The sequence below is a fragment of the Rhinolophus ferrumequinum genome, chromosome 16, assembly GCF_004115265.2.
Source record: "Rhinolophus ferrumequinum isolate MPI-CBG mRhiFer1 chromosome 16, mRhiFer1_v1.p, whole genome shotgun sequence".
Lineage (NCBI taxonomy): Eukaryota > Metazoa > Chordata > Mammalia > Chiroptera > Rhinolophidae > Rhinolophus > Rhinolophus ferrumequinum.
In genome coordinates, this window is record NC_046299.1 from 42,792,665 (window position 1) to 42,811,848 (window position 19,184).

Below are 19,184 nucleotides of genomic sequence, written 5' to 3' on the forward strand. Positions count from 1 at the left end.
TTTTTTTTTTCGTTGTTTATTTTATTTGGGGCTATGCACTTGGACTTTTGAGAAAATTCTCTGTCACCATTATCAAGAAAATCTTTCTTACACTTTGGGGAGTTTAACTAACCACACCCACACAAACAGAATGACTCACCCCAGAGGGGTCTGAGTTGGTGTCTGGTAAGGCAGTGAGATTAAACAACTGCTTTAAAAAGCAATGTCCTAAATTATCCCTGTAGCAATTGCCTCTAGGAAGAAAGGCCCAGGGAGAGGGCATCCAGATACTATTTCATAGATATATCAGACAAAGTCCCAACAGAAAATAATGACACACTCAAATTGTGTAATATGAGGAGAGTTTTAAAGAGACTCTTTTCAGAGAAGTGGTCTGAGTTGGAGAAACAAGAAATAGTGCAGCATCTGGGGCTAGCAGTGGTTCTCCCCTTACTATCCCTAGACCTGAAGAGAGAACAGAAAGGAGTTGTTTTCAAGGAGAGACTTGTGAGGAGAGGGTCCCTAACAGGAGGCAGGAGCTATGACTCACCGTATTGGAACCCAGACAGTCCACACTGTCCCCACAGGAAGCAAGTCGGGAATAAATACCCCCATTTCACTCTTACCGGATTGCCAAATGTCCTGGTGGTGCCTCCAACTGACCAATTCCAACAGGAAGCCCAGGACAAGGAAGCGCAGTGCTCAGTCCACCGGTCAGCCTCGCAGGGCACAGAGCTGGGTGGAGAAGGGTAGACACTGGATCTAGAAAGGTAATCAAGAGACAGGCAGCACATAAGGTATACATTTAAGTAATTCAAGTTCAAGAAAAATAGGACATCTCTTTAAGCTTCCTCTAGCTCTAAAATCCTATAACTCTAAATATATTTATCTTTTTATTAAAGAACTTGGTCTTTTTCTTTCCAGATTACCCAAGTATTCCCTTAAAAGACTGTGTCTAAATCCAGAGTGGGAAATTGGGTTACATCTCGTGTGTCCATCCCAGTCAGTCAGCTGGACCTGCCGACACTGTTGAGTTGGAGATTGGGCAGCCCCTCTAGGCTCCGCAGAAATAAGTGCTGTAAACCCTTGATGAGTAAACCGACCAGGGGCTCTTCCAGGCCAGGGGAGAGGAAAGTGCTCACAGTCATGTCTAATGAACCAAAGCAAAAGAAAGAACTGAGGTAATTGTCCATTAATTTGGTTTAAAATAAATTTACCCAAAATATCCCCTGCGTGTATATGTTTATGTGTTTGTGTCTGACTTCAATTTACCTGCTTTTTCCAGGACAAGAAACATTTTCTATGATTATTGCATACACCATATCATGTCAGTTTCTGGGAGCATGAACAGTTGATACTTCTGATTTTATTCTACTTTATGTTCACATGTCCAAAGGACATTGCCGATCTTAAAAAATGATTTGTTAAAATTTTTATGTTTACCCTCCACATCTACACAGTCCAATAAGGTAGCCCAGAAACATATGTGGCCATTTAAATTTAATTAGAATTAAATAATAATAAAAACTTCAGCTCCCCAGTCACACTAGCCATATTTCAAGTGTTCAATAGGCACATATTGGACAGCACAAATATAGAACAGTTCCATCATTACAGAAAATTCTATTGGAAAATGGGGCTGTAGATCCCAAGGTTGGATACAATGAAAATGATATGTTTGTAAACATCATTTAGATTTCAATAATCCTGTTACGTACCAGGCAACGAGCTGAGTGCTTTGTAAAATTTATCTCATTTGATCTTTCTTTTTCTTCTTTTTTTTAATTGTGGTGAGAATGCTTGACATCTACTATCAGGAAATTTCAAGTATACGATATGGTATTATTAACTACAATCACTGTTCTGTACATTAGATCCTCAGAACTTACTCATCTTTTAACTGAAAGTTTATGTATCTCCTATTTCTCCCTCCTCCAGCCCCTGGCAACCACTATTCTGTCTGTTTCTATGAGATCAGCTTTCTTTGTTTTTTCAGATTCCACGTATTAGTGATACCATTCAATATTTGTCTTTTTCTGTCTGGCTTATTATATTTAACATACTGTACTCCAAATTCATCCATGTCGTCGTAAATGACAGAATCTCCTATTTCATGGCTGAATAATATTCCTGTGTGTGTGTGACATCCCCTTTATCCATTCATCTATTTACACATAGGTTATGTCCATATCTTGGTTATGAATATGCTGCAGTAAACATGAGAGTACAGATATGTCTCTTCAAGATCCTGATTTCATTTTCTTCAGATATATAACCAGGTGTGGGTTTTGAGGAACGTCTATACTGTTTTCCACGGTGGCTGCACCAATTTACATTCCCACCAACAGTGCACAAGGGTTCCCTTTTTTCCACATCCTCACCAACACCTGTTATATCTAGTCTTTTTGATAGTAGTCATCCGAACAAGTGTAAGGTGATATCTCATCTCATCGTGGTTGTGATTTGCATTTCCCCGATGATTAGTGATAAGCACCATTTGTATTTCTTCTTTGGAAAATGTCTCTGCAGGTCCTTTACCAATATCTTATGTAACCCTCACAACCACCTGTGAGGGAGGAATTATCACTCTCATCTTATAAACAGACCAAAAGAGGTAAAGTAACATGTCCCATAATGACAAAGTTGTATTTAAAACAGCTCAGATTCAAAACTAGATCTTTCTAACGTCAAAGCTCATACTCTTTTACCCTTATATCTACACCTGCAAAAGAAATAACAAGTCTACTGAATAACTCACTTGGTTTTGAGTTCTTAACACCAGAGACACTCTAGCAATATTAACGAAGTTGAACTACAGTTTATTTTCAAAACCGGCATATTTCCTTAGATAATAGATTGTCTCACCTGTTGTTCATAATGTGTGAGAAAGTGAAGTATGAGATGTTCTTGAATTAATGGTTTCTCCATCTTTCGTATTGTGAATATGAATTAATAACCAAATAAATGATTATAATACTTGTTCCATCTGTATCAGTCAGGATCCCATCAAGAAACAAATGGCACACTCAAACTGAGTAATTGAGGAGAGTTAATAAAGTGATGATGATTTATCAAGGTGTAGACAGCGAATGTTTAGGAAAACCAACAAGGAAAAGTGCATATCCTACGGTAAGCAAGAGTGAGGAGCCATTTCTACCTGAAGCCTGCAGTAGGGGTGGAACAAGAGCAGGGGGCACTTACTGGGACCAGAGGGGCAGCTGTATGAAGAAGATGCCTGATGGGAGCTGTGGTGTTTTGTAGAGGGAGCCAGTGAACTTAGAGTGACTCAGCAGAGAGAGAGCTACCTCATTCACTAACTCCCCTCTGAGGTGAGGGCCAGGTTGTCCATTGACACAGTCCATACAAGGCAGCCTCCTGGCGTACCCAGCAAGATGGAGAAGAGTGGAGAAGGGGGATTTGTAGAACACACCGTGCATATTATCTGTTAGTGTTGTTTGGGAAAAGACGAAGGACAGCAGTGCATGAGGTTAATCTTAACGGGTATAAGGTTGACGAATAACAGACTTCTTACATCATAGACAGTCACTTATCATCCATTAGATCCTTGAGATAGAAGAAATGCCCAACTTCAGGCCCAGGCAGGCCATGGGTCTCTTCCCATTACCAGTCCAAGTACAGTAACTTCACAATGGGATTTCCTTCACCCCATGGCAAAGGACATGGCAACTATATCATGGGCTAACCTGAAGCAAACAGGAACTTAACAAGAACATTTGCTTGATTGTAAAGGCTGCTAGGTCAAGAATTGGCAGTCAGAGTCACAATTCTGAGAACAAGGATCATGGGTGGTCTTAATTCCAGGGCCACTTCTACGGAGCTGCTGAATTTAATTTTGGGGACTAATTTTTGAATCACTAGTTGTACAGTGCCTACTGTGTCCCAGATACCAGCTCACCAATCACCTAGCTCATCTCATCATTCCCGGGCATACCATTCCCTTTTCTTTAGTTGTGACTTGGCACCTGCTACTCTTCTCCCTTATCTTCCTTCCCTGCCCTGGACTGGTAAACTCCTACCCTTACTTCAAAACCCACCGTGGGGATCACATCCTTTAGGAAGCCTTTCCAGTTTCTACCCCGAAGGCTGAAGGACTCCCTCCCTAAGATCCCCACAGCTCTTGGCTCATCCTGCTCTCATAGCAGGTAATAGAATATGGCGAAATGAATCTATTTACATGTCTGTCTCCTCAGTTTGTTGGGAGGTAGTGCTTAGCCTGCCAGAGGTTGGTTTTCATTAAATGTTAGTACATAAGTACCTTTGGAAAGCAGTGTGTTAAGGGTTATGGGACTGTGGGATGATGGCCAGGTGGAAAAAGGTAGATAAATAAAAACTAAGTAAAGTCCTTGATCCCTGCCCTCGAAAGAAGGATAATCAGAAAAAATACAGGATGCCCCGTCAAATTTGAATAAATAATTTTTAACATGACTTTTAAAATATATCTCATGTAAATAAATTCAAATATTGCATAGGACACACCTACACTAACAATTATTTGTTTTTCTGAAATTCAAATTTAAGTGGGCATCCTATAATTTAATGTGTTAAACCCGAAAACCCTATTCAAAGGACTCGTACTCTAGTTGACGAAATAAGATGTGACGACATGGCCGTTAGCACTCTCAGGCAGAGCATGCTAAGAAGAGTGGCTCAGTTAGGGAGTGCGAGGACAGGCCCTGGTGGCACAAGCCCAGAATAACCCCATGGAGAGAAGCCACGTTTACTGGGTACTCCAGCTATCCCAGCTTGCGGAAGGAAGCACGGTATTCTTGAAAGCAGCCTGGATTTGAAAGAGAACATTTGGGCTTAAGTCACAGGCAGACCACTGACCAGCTGTGTGGTCTCAGAAAATCACTAAACTTCTCTGTTATTTTCCTTTCCCATAACTGAAAAACTCAGAACCAATTAAAAAAAAAAAAAAGGAGGAGGGAGCCCTTTTATGTACTTAGGGATTCATATAGAATCCACTCCGAGAAAAATTAGAATCTTGCTATAGCTGCATACGTGACCCCACCTATTCTGCCTCCCCTGCTGATAGACACTGGCCTCTAGGCCAACAAATGAATACTTACTCCATGCCTCATCCCTCAGAATCTTCTATATCAAAGGTCAGGAAGCTTTTCCTGTAAAGGGTCCTCCAGTAAAAATTTTAGGCTTTGCAGGCCATCTAATTTACAAATTATGAACTATTTTAGGCATTTTGAGTTTCTATTGCAACCACTCAACTCTTCCATTGTAGCGTGAAAGCAGCCAAAGATAATACATAAACAAGTGTGGCTGTGTTTCCATACAATTGTATTTGTGGACACGGAAGTAGGATTTCATGTGTCGTGAAATGCTACTCATTGTTTAAAATCTTATAAAATGCAAATAAACATTCTTAGCTCGAGGGCCATAAGAATAAAGACAGTGGGCCAGCTTTGACCCTCAGCGGTGGTTTGCCCACCCCTGTTCTATATGACTAAATTGTTAACTTCTGATAAACTTTTCACCCTGGAGGGGTGATCCATCTCCTACTATTTGTGCCCAAGAGCAGAGTTAGGAAAAGAGCTGCTCTGAGTTCTTACCCAGCCCTGGCCTCTGCTGTTATTTGTGTGAATCCAGGGAAATTATGTCACTACTTCCTGTCTCATCCTTCATCTGTTTAAAAGAAAGACCGAGGGTGAGGGGGCATTATATTTAGCAAGTTGCTAAATAAACTGGTTGGGAAATACAAATGAAGTAAATAAGGACAGACACTTAGCAGGGATGGTCCAAACGTTGAGTAATATTGAAAATGATATGGCAAAAGAAATAGGGAAATCAAATTGTTTCCCTCATAAATTTTCCACCACGATTTTTTACTTCATGGAAAGCAGAGTAATACGCGAGGTCATTTTTCCTTCACACACAATTCACTTTCGTGTAGTTAAAAAAAAAAAAAAAAAAAAAAAAAGAGGGGAAGTTTCTCTCAACAGAGAAGCCCCAATGCACGAAGGGAGCATTTTCTCACGAAGGCCATTTGGATCCTTCCCCTGCCCCACCCCTCTCTTCGTACACTTCTCCCCACCCCCATCTGTGCTACTCTCAGCATATCCCAGTTTTCCCAGTTACAGATAGTCCCCTTCTTGATTCTTCACTCCTGCAGGACTGTGGTGCTAACCAATACCAGATATATTGCAAAGCCAGGAATTCAGCACAAACTACAGCACTTAGAAATCATTATTGCTCTGATGAGATGATATCAGAAAAATAGAAAAAAATGAAAGAAAATCCTTAAAACTTGTAAAAGTACAAGTGCCAGGTAAACAGTGATACTGAAAACCCAAGTATAGAGAAGAAGGTGCTAGTTTCAATGCCCCGGGATATTTTTTCATGAGACTTGGCAATCAACTTTAAATGACAATCCTAGAGAGTTTAGAAAAAGGGCCCTCCAGGTGACAAGAGGGGAAAATATCAGGTTTTGATAGTAGAAAGCATCCACCAGAATGGAATGATAATTAGAGATAATTATAGTCAAGTACAAGGATGCCAGAATATTGGTGTCTATCCAGCAAGTTACAGTAGAATCGAAGCTAATTTTTAATCATTTTGAAAGTGGCATTATTATTTCTTTGCCGATGAATCTTACACAGACAATCTCAATGTATTTAGAGAGCATTTTCGTTCAACCAAGGTCAAGGAGAGTAAGAAAGTACATTGTCCTTAGAGCCTCATTCCCTCTCAGATGCTTAAATAAGTGGCTTAAGAGAAACACCGTGGTACATAAAAGGGAACACCAGAATTTAGGGCCTGGTCTTGCCGCCTTCAAACCAAGTGTATGTTAGTGCATGAAACTCTTTGAGCCTCAGTTCCTTCATCTGTAGAATGCGGATAAATGGCCTGTTCTATTTACCACACAGCTCCTTTGTGAAACTCAAACATAAACAGGGCTTTGCAAATTATAAAAATGGAAGTGTTTTCTATCATCATTATTATTGTTATGGAAGAAGGAATCTTTGTTTGGGTTGATTGCTAAGCAATTCAATAGCTGCTTCAGCTGGCTGAACAGATGACTTGTAAGGGTTAATAAGCACATGCCTTGGTCACCACTTGAGGCCTGCTGAGTCACAGCCCAAGGCCACGAGGCCCAGCTCATGGGCTCCATGGGACCCGCTCATCTGACTTGGACAGCAAGAGCTTCCAAGTTAAAGAAATCTGGAATCGAATCCCATTCCTGCCCCTTACTCACTTGGCAAGTCCCTTGTCCCAGCCAAGCCTCAGCTTGCTCATCCCTAAAATTGGGACATTAATACTACCTGGCAGGGTTGTTGTGAGGCTCAGAGAGAACACACATAATCCCTGTTACATAGTAGGTTTTTCACAAATAGGAACAAATATTGTAAAGGGAAGAGGCAAAAGCTTTAACCCTTTCCAGCTACTTTGCAAATGCGTGTGGAGGTTGCTTATATAAACAATCTGCTCAGATCTATTTCTATTTCTTGAACGAAATAATCCAAAAGACATGGCCCACCGATGACAGGATTTGCATCTAAAAATGATAGCATATTATATACCAACTTCTTTCAGCGACATTTCTTAGAATAATTTAATCTCTGACACACACAAAAGAATTTTGATAATTTGACCTAAACTGGCCGTAACATTGCCCCATACTGAAAATTGCCGAGCCTCCCACACCCCGATCCTGCCCCTTTGTCTACTACAGTGACTCCTTTCCAAACTTCTGCCTCTCTTTCCCCCTACCTTCAACCTAACACCCTCGGCAAACTGGACATCTCACTGTTCCTAAAGTCACTCACTCTCTGCCTAGAAAGTCTGACATTGTCCTAAATCAGGCATCCTGGAAAGAGATAATGAGGCACTGAGATTTGGTGCCCGAGAGTTACTTGGGAGCCCTTGGGAAGACCTTGGAGGGAAAGAGGGACACAGGACTGGGCAGAGAAAGCTGAACCACGATGCATCCAAAACTGAGATCTCAGCTGATCACACACGAAGCTCTGGAGCTGAGATGGCCCTTCAGGGATGTCATGAATTGTGTTTAGGGGCTGTGCGTTCTACCCCACATTGGCCAGTCGTTGGAGGTGGGCTTCCCCCGGGGAAGGGCCATAAGCTTTGGTAAAGGGAAGTTCTCAGAGAGGGACTCAGCTGAGATCCTTCAGCAGCCAAGCCTCCCTGCAGTTGGGCAATGGGTGTCTCCTCCTGAAGCACATCTGGGAAGTACCATACCACATCCACTACTCCAATTTCCAAACCACTGCTCGCCCTCAAGACCCATATTTACCAACGTCTCACCATGAAGTCCACTCTGACCCTGTATTCTCTCCTTCATACTTGAGATACAGCTACCATACCTACCCTTGCATTCACACTGAGTTGAGGTCACAAAACTCAAAATATATACGACTTGGTACCACTTTTCAAAATTCTAGTGAATGGAGGGAATGAGAAAGTCATATCCACATATGACTTTTAGTGATGCACGTTCTTCTTATAATTAAAATTTCCACGACCTCAGCATACTTAAGCATACTTAATACTTCTTAGTCTTGTTCCTCATTTTGTTTATAGGAAAGAATATTTCGTTGGTAATGATACAATTCTATTCTTACACAATATCCATTGGGGTTTTCGTTTCCTTTATTGGCTGAATAATTTTTCTTTATAAAGTATTCTCTTGAAAATATAACAAGAAGTACTATATACTGAAAGGAAAAAGTCAGACTAGACAAGCAGGGTCAAATTAATAAGAAATCTTCCAAGTTACACAAAATTACGCAAAAGTATCAGCCATGAAGAACATATAGTTATAGAGAAAACCCAGTATTCACTATAAGTATACCTACCCAGCTACCTTAAGAAGAGAAGAAGTGAATATTAATGTCATATTAGTGTCATTATTTCACATACGGGAATGATTTATTGAATCAAAAACATGAAAACAGTTGCTTTGCAATGAATAGTTTACGTGAATGAAAAAAATGAGTAAAATGAATGAAGCCAAATTCTTCTATCAAATGTGTGAAAGATATATATATATATATATATATATATATATATGCATATTAGTTTATACATGTGTATAAAATATACAAAATAAAATAATGTGCTTATATTATTTTATATGAATTTATATAGAGAAGGTATATGTGTCCACATGTGTGCATTAGGGGAATATACACACATACAAATGTTTCCCTAACAAATTATACATAGCTGTTGCCTTTTGGGAAATCACACCACTTCTCTCTGACCGACCATTGCAAAGTGAACGTCTGAAGTATCTTCAGCTGTAAGTCGACAGTACGGCCTTGTACACGTGATCCCTCCAATGCCTCCAAATCTGCAATACAACACCCTCCACCGTATCACCAGGAGACCCAGGCAGGCAGCTCACCCCATGCACACCTCAGGATACCTGTGCTTTGAAGGTCCTGTGTAAAATTGTCTAAGTCTTCCTCAGGTGCCTGGGATCAACCAGGGCTAGCAGTGTCATCCAGGTCGAGAACCCCCACCCCAGGCCAGGAATTGCACGGGCCCTGGTCCCCACTTTTCCTTTTCAGGGAACTCTCCAACCCTCTGCCCCAGGGTAGGGTTGAACAGATGCCCTAAGAAACCCCAGACCTCACACCTCTTGGTTATCTGGGGCCTGTGGTCAGGCCCTATTCCAGGAGATTAGCCTGGCAAATGGGTCGCCCCCACAAGCCAGCATAATATTGGGCCACCAGAGTGGCTCTGGCATACTGATTTCAGGTGACTCACTTATGTTGGCCATAGGATGATTCAGGGCTGTGGGTTCACTGTCCACTTTTGGGCTGGAGCCTGGTGTTTGTGGGTTTGTCAGTGTTCCTACGGCAGTGCTGCCCTTAGTCACCCTGGACCCCCACCCTTGATGCTGGCTCAAGGGTGGTCACCCCACTCTCACATGCTCTTTACCACATGTCATGCAGTCCTCAGGAGTGGCCTCACTCATCTCCTCCAAGGTTTTTAGAGACTGCTACTCCACAGTGCAAATTGTCACAGACCCTTGCAATACATGTCCCCTTGTCCCTGGTCAATGTGGTGACACTGCATTATCCCAGGTTGGTCTTTTTGTGAATAGGATGACTCTTCTCACGGGGCCCACAGGACCCTCTCCCATCGTCAACACAGAAAGAGATCACTAGGAATGCAGTAATTACAGCCTAAAGCATTCAAGAGAACATGTGGTTGAAAAATGTGTTATTCTACATTTATATTATACGATTGCAAACAGTAAATTTAACATGACCAAAAATGAATTATTGGTCCCTTTTTTTTTTTTTTTTGCATAACTCTGGGTACAACTTGCATTTGTGGTTATCAGCAAAGAAGCACAGTAACAATTCCTAAGAGTCAGTGGAGGCCAATATTGATAAGCAGCACAATGGAGGATGAAGCGCCATGAGTCACACGAGGACGGGTGCCAAAGCAATGACTGGAGACCTGAGAAGGTAAGGAGATCTACCCATATTGCTTCAACACAAACACTCTCCAAAGAGCTGTGGCATTATGAAAAATAACACGTTTCTCACCTTTTTCCCATGGTGGGAGATACGAATGGTGGTGCACTGGACAAAAAAGAAAAACAAAGAGGTAGTTCCTGAATCTAAACAGGACAAGCTGGTGCCTAGACGCCATGAAAAACCTTCACAAGCACTGACTGGACAATAAAGAAATATGTATCACTTCTTTACCAGTCTAAATCTTCACTGATAAATCCCTCTTCCTCACATGGTTCATTAATCTTATTTTGCTAAACCAAATTGTTTATATAGATGGGGCCCTACAAAAAATATTTTCCCAGCCTAAAGGAGGTCCTGGTCCTATGTGAGTTTTAAAAAATCATACTGAACAGTAACTTTCACAAGCCCTTTTTTCGTGCAAAGATTCTCTGAACACTTTCCAGATTGTGATGAAATCATTCATTAGAATCACTTGATGATACGTTGTAGCGATCAATGGAATTTTTAAAAAATATGTGGACTCTTAAAATCAAAATAAATGTTGAAACCAGTGAGACCATTTCCATTGCCCCATGTCAGTGATATTCTTACCTATTTTTGTTATCCTCTACTTAAAGTGAAAATTCTATCTGTTTTTTTCTTTGTTTTAAATTTCAATTAAAGGTAACTTCATATTTAAAGACAACCTATCAGAGCACTGATCCAAGGTGCTCAATACATCTGACCCAGCTGCTTCACCGTCTTCTTTTCTCTCTCTCACCTTGAAGTAGTCTAGAACCCAACAGACCAATGAAAATACTTCCTTGGGTTCATAACCTCCTGAGAAAAGACTCCATCGCTCTGTCCCATCACCTACTCCAGTATCCACACTGTTTCCACATGTGCCACTCATCCGTGACATGATGGACATCTCTGTGGATTGACTGTCCATGTCTCTAGGGTCTTAACCAGAGACATCCAGTGAGCCCATTAGAGTCTATCCAGGCAAATAAAACGTTTTTAAGGGGGATAAACCTTTTCAATAAAGACCATATCTTACATCCCTCTGAATTTACGTGCTGCTTTCATTTACTCAAAGTCTTTCTTAAAACTTTTAAAAATTCATTCCCAGACATGCTAATAAATCCCTTCCCTGAAAAAAAAATTGAAGCCCCTTTGATTAACTCTGTGATAAGCTATTCATATCAGCCTGTGTCCTTCCTCGTATTTTTGTTTTAGTTTTTACTCTTCTTCCAGTTGCTGCTTTTCCTATTCGAAATTAAAGTCTCCTGATTTTAACCCATATGAAAGAAACATATTATTCAGCTTCTTTTCTGTCGTGGGCTTTGCCTGACAGATTTTCTCAGTCCCTACAGAGTAGAAAGGTAAAGTTCCACTACGCCAGCTTGTAAGTCCAACTCCACTGTGGTAGCCCGCCACCACTCCCTCCCTTCCACTCCCTACAATTGCAGAACACGTTTCCCCTTAGACTTCCCCAGGCTAATGCTACATAGCTTTAGAGGCTTTGGTACACATTTGACATCTAGATGTGAGAAGTGAAAGCTAGAATGCAGTGATTGACATTTGTACAACTTATGAATTTTACATGTTAAAAAACTGGAGCTCTTTTATTCATTGTAAATAAACTTAAATTAGTTCACAGACGGATGGTGGAAAACTTAAACTTAAGTCAAGGTAAACTTGGTCACTGGTGTATTCTAGTCTCCTTGGGATCGAATCACCAGTCATTTCAGGATGCCCCCTGTCATGCGGGGTGTCAGGCAGGGTCTCTGGTCCCGCTCCCCACACAAAAACGCAGGATGTGGCTAGGCCAAAAAGGAACACCCACGGAGCCATAGGTAGGGAAGTCATACCACTATGGTCTCGCTGGGTTAACACGACGTGCGACCTGCTGTTCGCTTTGCTGTCAACCGACCGACTCTTCTCCACTCTCCTTCAGTCTCCTCCTCTCTCCTCCTCTCTCCTCCTCTCTCCTCGACTTCCCTCCGTAGCCGCAGCAGTTATATCAGTGGCCAATGGCTCAATGGTTACAGCTGACAGCCAACCAGCCACAGCTGACGGCCATCTACTACCTGAGCCAGCACCCCTCCACACGAGGCCGAGAGCCTGGAAACTGCTTTCTGGGGCTCTGTCCCCACAACCCTTCCATTTCTTTTTTCCTCATCACTATGGGGGGATCCAAGTTGAGGAAGGAGGCTTTTGAAACTTCCTGGCATCAGGCCGTAGTCATCAGTAAAGGTGGTACTCAAAATATTTAACAAGCAGCAGGGTACAGGCACCAAACAATCAGAATAGACACACCAATGCACACAACTGATAAGGCCTTGCTGGTGGTTGCCAGGTGATGTGAACCCTGCCCATAGGCCTCCATCCACTAACTTCCAATGGAGTTTGTTCTTTATCCTGGGAGCTACCACTATAGCATCCGTGGTTGAAACACCTACATCCTGTTCTGTTCTCAGATGGATGGGTCCTTGAAGGTCACGCAGATGACTCCAGAGACTACTGAATAATTTGACATCTAGACATGAGAAAGGAAAATTAGACTGCAATGATTAATCTGTGTAGCAGTAATGCATTTTACATGTTGAAAATGGCAAACACAAAAGGCTCCTCTTGCACACTCATCTCAGGGGGATGGGAAATTTTTGATTCTCTGGTGTCTCCTGGGGCTGCAGGCAACAGGGGTGCTACTTTAGACTTTCTCTGCCTTTTATACTTTGCACTCTGTTGCCTTTTATACTTTGCTACTGCAGAGACATGCTGGAACAGCAGAGTTACCTACAAAATTGCTTTCTTTTTCTTGAGCTTCATCAGGAAGCAAGTTACAAGGCCCCAAATCCATCCTATCCTATCCTTAGGTTCCCCAAAAGCTTGATATGAGGGGAGCAGTACACTAAACACTTGTTCCAGCTCCTCACCAGCCTCTGACCTCTGTTTCTCCTCCTGGGTACCTGCTGTTCAAACCTGATCTCCCTTAGGCGGGAAAACACTCATGAGCCATTCCTTCCTACTCTGTGATTTGGCATAAATTCTATGCAGTGAAACTTCCAGACTCTTAAGCTCTTGGAGCTCAGGCTCTTGCAGTAAAATCTCAACTTTCAAGAGTACTGTCTCTCTGAGGACTTTAAAAAATAAATTCAGAAACTCAATCGATTTCTCGGAATCAGCTATTTTAGCTTTCTCCTAAAGTAGTAAATTCCATTGATACAATGGGTGGAGGGCAGCAAAGAAGTAAGGAAACTATAAAAAAGAAAACAAACACACCCCCAAAAAACCCTCATTATCTCCAAACTGTATCTTTTGCACACATTTTAGGAGGCATTCTTTTGATATCCAAGACAAAGATCCAGAGGCCAATAAAATAATTTACGCTGATAATTAATCAGTGTTGTAATTAAGATGTACATATCAATAATTCACCAATAAGATGTGAAGATATTTAAAATATAAAATATCTTCATTAAGAAAATCCTACTCCATTTAATATTCCACTTGTGCAATGATCTCAACTCAAGGAAAATTCAAGGTAGGACACCTACCTTCTGCTTTTTTCCTAAAGAAAATATTTCAAGAGACCACACTCTTCACATATGTGTCATCTTCTTCTAAAAGTCTTTCCTCTATAGAAGGGAGGAGGTGACTTTAAGGACAGTTAGCATTTTTCACACTGAATTTTAAGGGCTGATGGCATAAGTCAACACTTAGGGAGGCTGACAATTTGCTCTCGTTTTTAACACTGGTTTAAAAGGAATACCTTATATCTTGGTTCCCCTACCTACCCACCCGAAAAACAATTATATATATATATATATATATATATATATATAAAATAAATATTCAGTCTCTAAGGGAAGATTGAAAACAATGTTTGCTCTCCTAATAACGTAACCATTAGCATCTCTGTCTGTCTTCCTTATAGCCAGATAGATGCAACGTATCATCCTGATAGTAAAAGTAGAAACTGAACCAAAGAGGAGAAGAATGAGGAAAGGGGTGAGCACTTATTTTCACAAAGTACCTCACAAGAATACAATAAATACTCCCTTTGATCTGGCTTGACTCTGAAAACAACCTCTGCAGCAGGGGAAGCCGATATTATCATCTCCGCTATTGTATAGATAATGAAACCGGTACTCAGGAAAATTGCGCCTTATGTAAGGTCACATAGCTAATATGTGATGAGCTAGGACAAACACAAATCCAGGTATCCAGTTTCAAATCCCATACCTTTTTCACCAAAGCACAGTGGAATCCCCAATTAAATGCACATAGATTTGGGAGCTATGACAATTCCCCTGTGAGACCATTCCCATTTGCAAAAAATTGTCTTTTTTTACATATCTATTGAAGTCTGTGGCTGAGAACACTACTACTCACCTATGCATGTTTCTTCTTTTATTTTAGAAGAGGAGACACATTAGAAATTGCTCAGCCTCTGTAGTGAGGCAAATGGAGTTACTGCAAGTGGACTGTGGTCAAAAAAGATGCATACCGCTCTCAGAGCTAGTGTCTTTGATCACTCTCACAATCCGCCATGTTCTTTTTCTTATCCCATTGGCTGCCCAGATTCAAAGCAACCATTGGAGAAGACTAGATAGAAGGAATGAGGGTCCCTGAATGATTGTATGGAGCAGCAATGGCCTGTGACATGTATGAAAAATAAACAAACCTTTAATGTGAAAGCCACTGACGTGTTAAGGCTCTTTGCTGTAGCACTGGTGATTTATCCTAATATAAAGAGCAAAAAAAAAATCATATTTTAATGCCTAGAATACAGTGACACAAAGTATTTTAAACAATAAAGAGAAGATGAGGGAAGTTGTCTTCAGATTTTAGTGTTTTCTTATATTTGACAGTAAAAAATCTTACTGACTAACTGATTCAGGAACGGTCCAGATGGCTGAGTTACACACACACACACACACACACACACACACACACACACACACTGCTCTATATTACATCAATATTCTTGGATAAGGTGGATTCAGGCTTTTAAAGGACAGAAATTTATATAGTTGGGGGGAGTTCTTCTTGAAGAACACAAATTACAAATAAAAGTAGGTACGAGAGTAAATGTTTATTGAGAATTAGACAATAAATTACAACAAAATGAAAATTTTAAAAGCTGATAAATACCATAAGCATCACAAAATCCAAAGAAGATAATATAGTATTTTTATTAATTAACTGCCTGACACACCTACATAATATTTACTCTTACATTTTTTTGGCTTCATATTCTTTTATTACCCCTTTCTATGACAATGACTTTATATTGTTTTAATGGAAATAACACAAAGATAAATGTCTTTCTTCTAACATAGCTGGTAAAAATTTGTTTTTTTTATTAATAGTAATGTCACATGCATATTTAGGATTTTTGCCAAGTTTGGGGAAATTTCTGTCAAGTTTCTACCATATATGAGCTGTAAGGTTTAGAAGAATTATCCACGGACTGGCTTTCAACTTTGTATATTTCAAACCTCGCTTCTCCTTTTCAATCCACATGCTTCCAGTGTTGGGGACCATCAGACACATTAATATCAAGACAGAACCTCTGTCCTAAATTTCTGTGTCATGATGCCCGGTGAGTTGGCACAATGAGCAATAGAAATTTTCCTGGCAGATGTGTGTATACTGGGATAACAGCCACTACATGGAAGTGACCAAAAACCATACAAATACATCCCATTAAATGCACACTAAGTATATCCCCAATCGTACTTTCTCTCTGTCACGTTTCTAAAACATAGAAAACTATGGCTTCCCCTACACCACCTGACACGAGGAGAAGTGTAACATGAGGAGAACTGGGAAAGTTGGAGAGGAAAGAATGAGCTTAACTGATTATAGTGACAATATCTAGAAACTTTTCCTAGAGGTGAATGTTTTAATAAAGCTCATGCTGATGATGTCCAAAGCTAGCATGATCCATGGCTTCGGGGTTAAATGCTTTACTCCCAGATTGCAAACGTCATTCAGGAAATCCTAAATCAGCTTCATGACCACATTTGTTGAAAACTAAACTTTCTTTATGCTTTCATCGGGTAAAATAAAATAAAATCTCTTTTTGAATTGGGTCCAATCATGTCCCAGGTATCTCTCTCTCATTGCAACCCAGATAACCTAGCAGTGACACTGAATTTTTGTGACCACTCATAGGAAGCAAGACCCTGCACCAAAGCACCTAAGGTACATAATAAAGCTAGACATTGCCTATTGGCACATACAGGTTTTGAAGCAGTCACATTAGCTAAAATATGAACCTTTTAAATTTTTTAATTACTTAAGTGGATTGAAAGGAAAGGTGGATTGAGATTATCCCTGTGGGTTAGAAGTTAGAAGTTGGGTTGAATTAATCTGGGAAAGCTCCTTGGGGGAGCTGTGTAATTTGGGGCACTGTGACATAGTGGTGAAGTTCCATGAGGGCATAGCCTTCATCTGCTGTGTTCACTGCCACCTCCAGTTGCCCATAAGACTGCTCAGCACACATTAGGGGCTCAGTTAACATTGCTGATGTGGATGGATGGATGGATGGATGGATGGATGGATGGATGGATGGATGGATGGATGGATGGATGGACGGGAGGGAGGGAGAAAGCCTTTGCCTTGGGTAAATCACAAACCAGTGTGTCTCAGGTTCCTCACCTATAAAATGATAATAAAAATAGTCCCTCCCTCCTGAAGTTGTTGTGAGAATTAAATGAGTTAATACATATAAATCACGTATACGAGGGCCTGGTACTCAGTAAACCTTAGTTACTATAGTGAATATCTGATCTTCACTTAGTTCCTTTGCGCTATTATTCAAAGTCTCCAACAAGAGAGGATATTTTTAATGACCGGCACAGAGAGAAGGGAGTTGAGTTAGAAGAATAATTTATGGTAAATCTGTCAAGGGGCCTGAAATCTCTCAGTTCTAAAAATTCATCATTTCAGGGGAGAGTCCAGAAGATCTGGGATTTGATTCTGAGGCAGGAATGAAAAGAAGAGCGTGCCCTGTGATGTGGCAGGAAGACTCATCTCAAGCCCCAATTGGGTAAATGCAACCAATAACATCCTGTCAGGAACTTTTTGTGGTCTCATGTAAATATAGGCTACCTGAATAAAAGATAAAAACTGTCATTTCCTCTCTCTTGTTGTAGCATGATGATTTATCTATTCCTTTGAAAGAACCAAACCAAACCAAACAATTGCTTAAACTTTCCTGGTTATATGTGTCCATTGTGAAACAGAAGGGGGAAAAATGGTGCACCATGTTAGAATATTTTTAGGACATTTGCAGAGAGAAACACTGGAAACATAAGGAATAAATAACTCAGTCCAATGGGCAAAGCCCTTGTAATTACACCTAAAACAGCCTATGAGGGAAAAAGTGTCATGGGCTGTTTAATCAACCCTGAACTGTGGGTGTGACTAATTATAATTTAGGTGTTTTCCAATTAGTTAATACAAAACAGTAGCAAATGGCCAGCTGCATTCTTCACACAATGCTTCCATATACTTAAAGTGAGTTATTGCAGAGTTCTTTTAAAACTTTGAACTTGACTTGAGAGGTTCATTAAAAGTTTTATTTCTCAAAATTATTATTTATTGCTTATTTATCAAACCCATGCTCTTCAAAGAAATTTAGGTTCACAAAAGCAATATGAAAAATCACTGAGGCAGGAAGTAGAGGCTATTTTATCATATAGGCAAGCCGTTAGGGATAATGAATCCCTCAAATGGGGAGAAGGTTGAGGAATAAGAGACCAACTCACACCTGGTCTCCCACCACTGACTCTTACTCTGCAAGACAGGGAGTGTCATATTCAACACTATCCACATTGAAAGCTCTACCGGATGCATGGCAGGGAGCCCCGCGATTCAGATGACCCCATGGAGAAACCTGGGCAGGCAACTTACAAATAGCGATGGCTCCCCAACTTGCACTCAGCACGAAGGCTCGTCTCACCTCACTTGGCAAAGCGAAAACAAAGGCTGACGCTGTCTAACAGACCTTCAGCCCAAAGTCCTCCAGAGTACATATAGAATCTTCCTGTGACCCAGTATAGGACTTCGATTAATACTGTTTCGCCTATGCTTCACCCTAATTTCTGAAAAATCTACACCTCAGCTCATTTATATAAACAACACTAAGGATTATTTTCAAAGGCATCTTTCTGAAGTAACAGAATACAATCTGAGAATAATCTTTACTTGTTTATCACGTGGCCCAACATTCATTACAGTAAAAAGTCAAATCCAATCAAATCCCAGTAGCTAATGAGGAAGAAGCATGGAGAAAAGAACTTGACTTTTAAAGTCAGACAAACCTAGAGTGAGATCTCAACGTATCAGAAAGAGGACCTGGAATAAAGTTACTTGACCTGGACGAGCCTGAGTTTCCTCAAGTATAAATGGAATTGAGAAGCCTCACCTTATAAGGTAGCTGTGAGAAACAGTGTATGTGTCAAAGAAATAGCAGATGTGCCAGAAATAATAGTTGTGAGAAACAGTCTACATGTGACAAAGAAAGAGTAAAAACTCTCAATATTATTCTTATGATCAACATGGAGATTTTGTGGTAATTCAACAAAGACAGAACATTAGTAGATCTAAGTTCCACACCTGAAGGCCCAAAACTTATCTGTATAATATTAGAAAAATCAATCAAATTCAGTTTCCTTATCCTTAAATGAAAATAGTTGCAGCCCCTGTAGAGTATATACTTTTAAT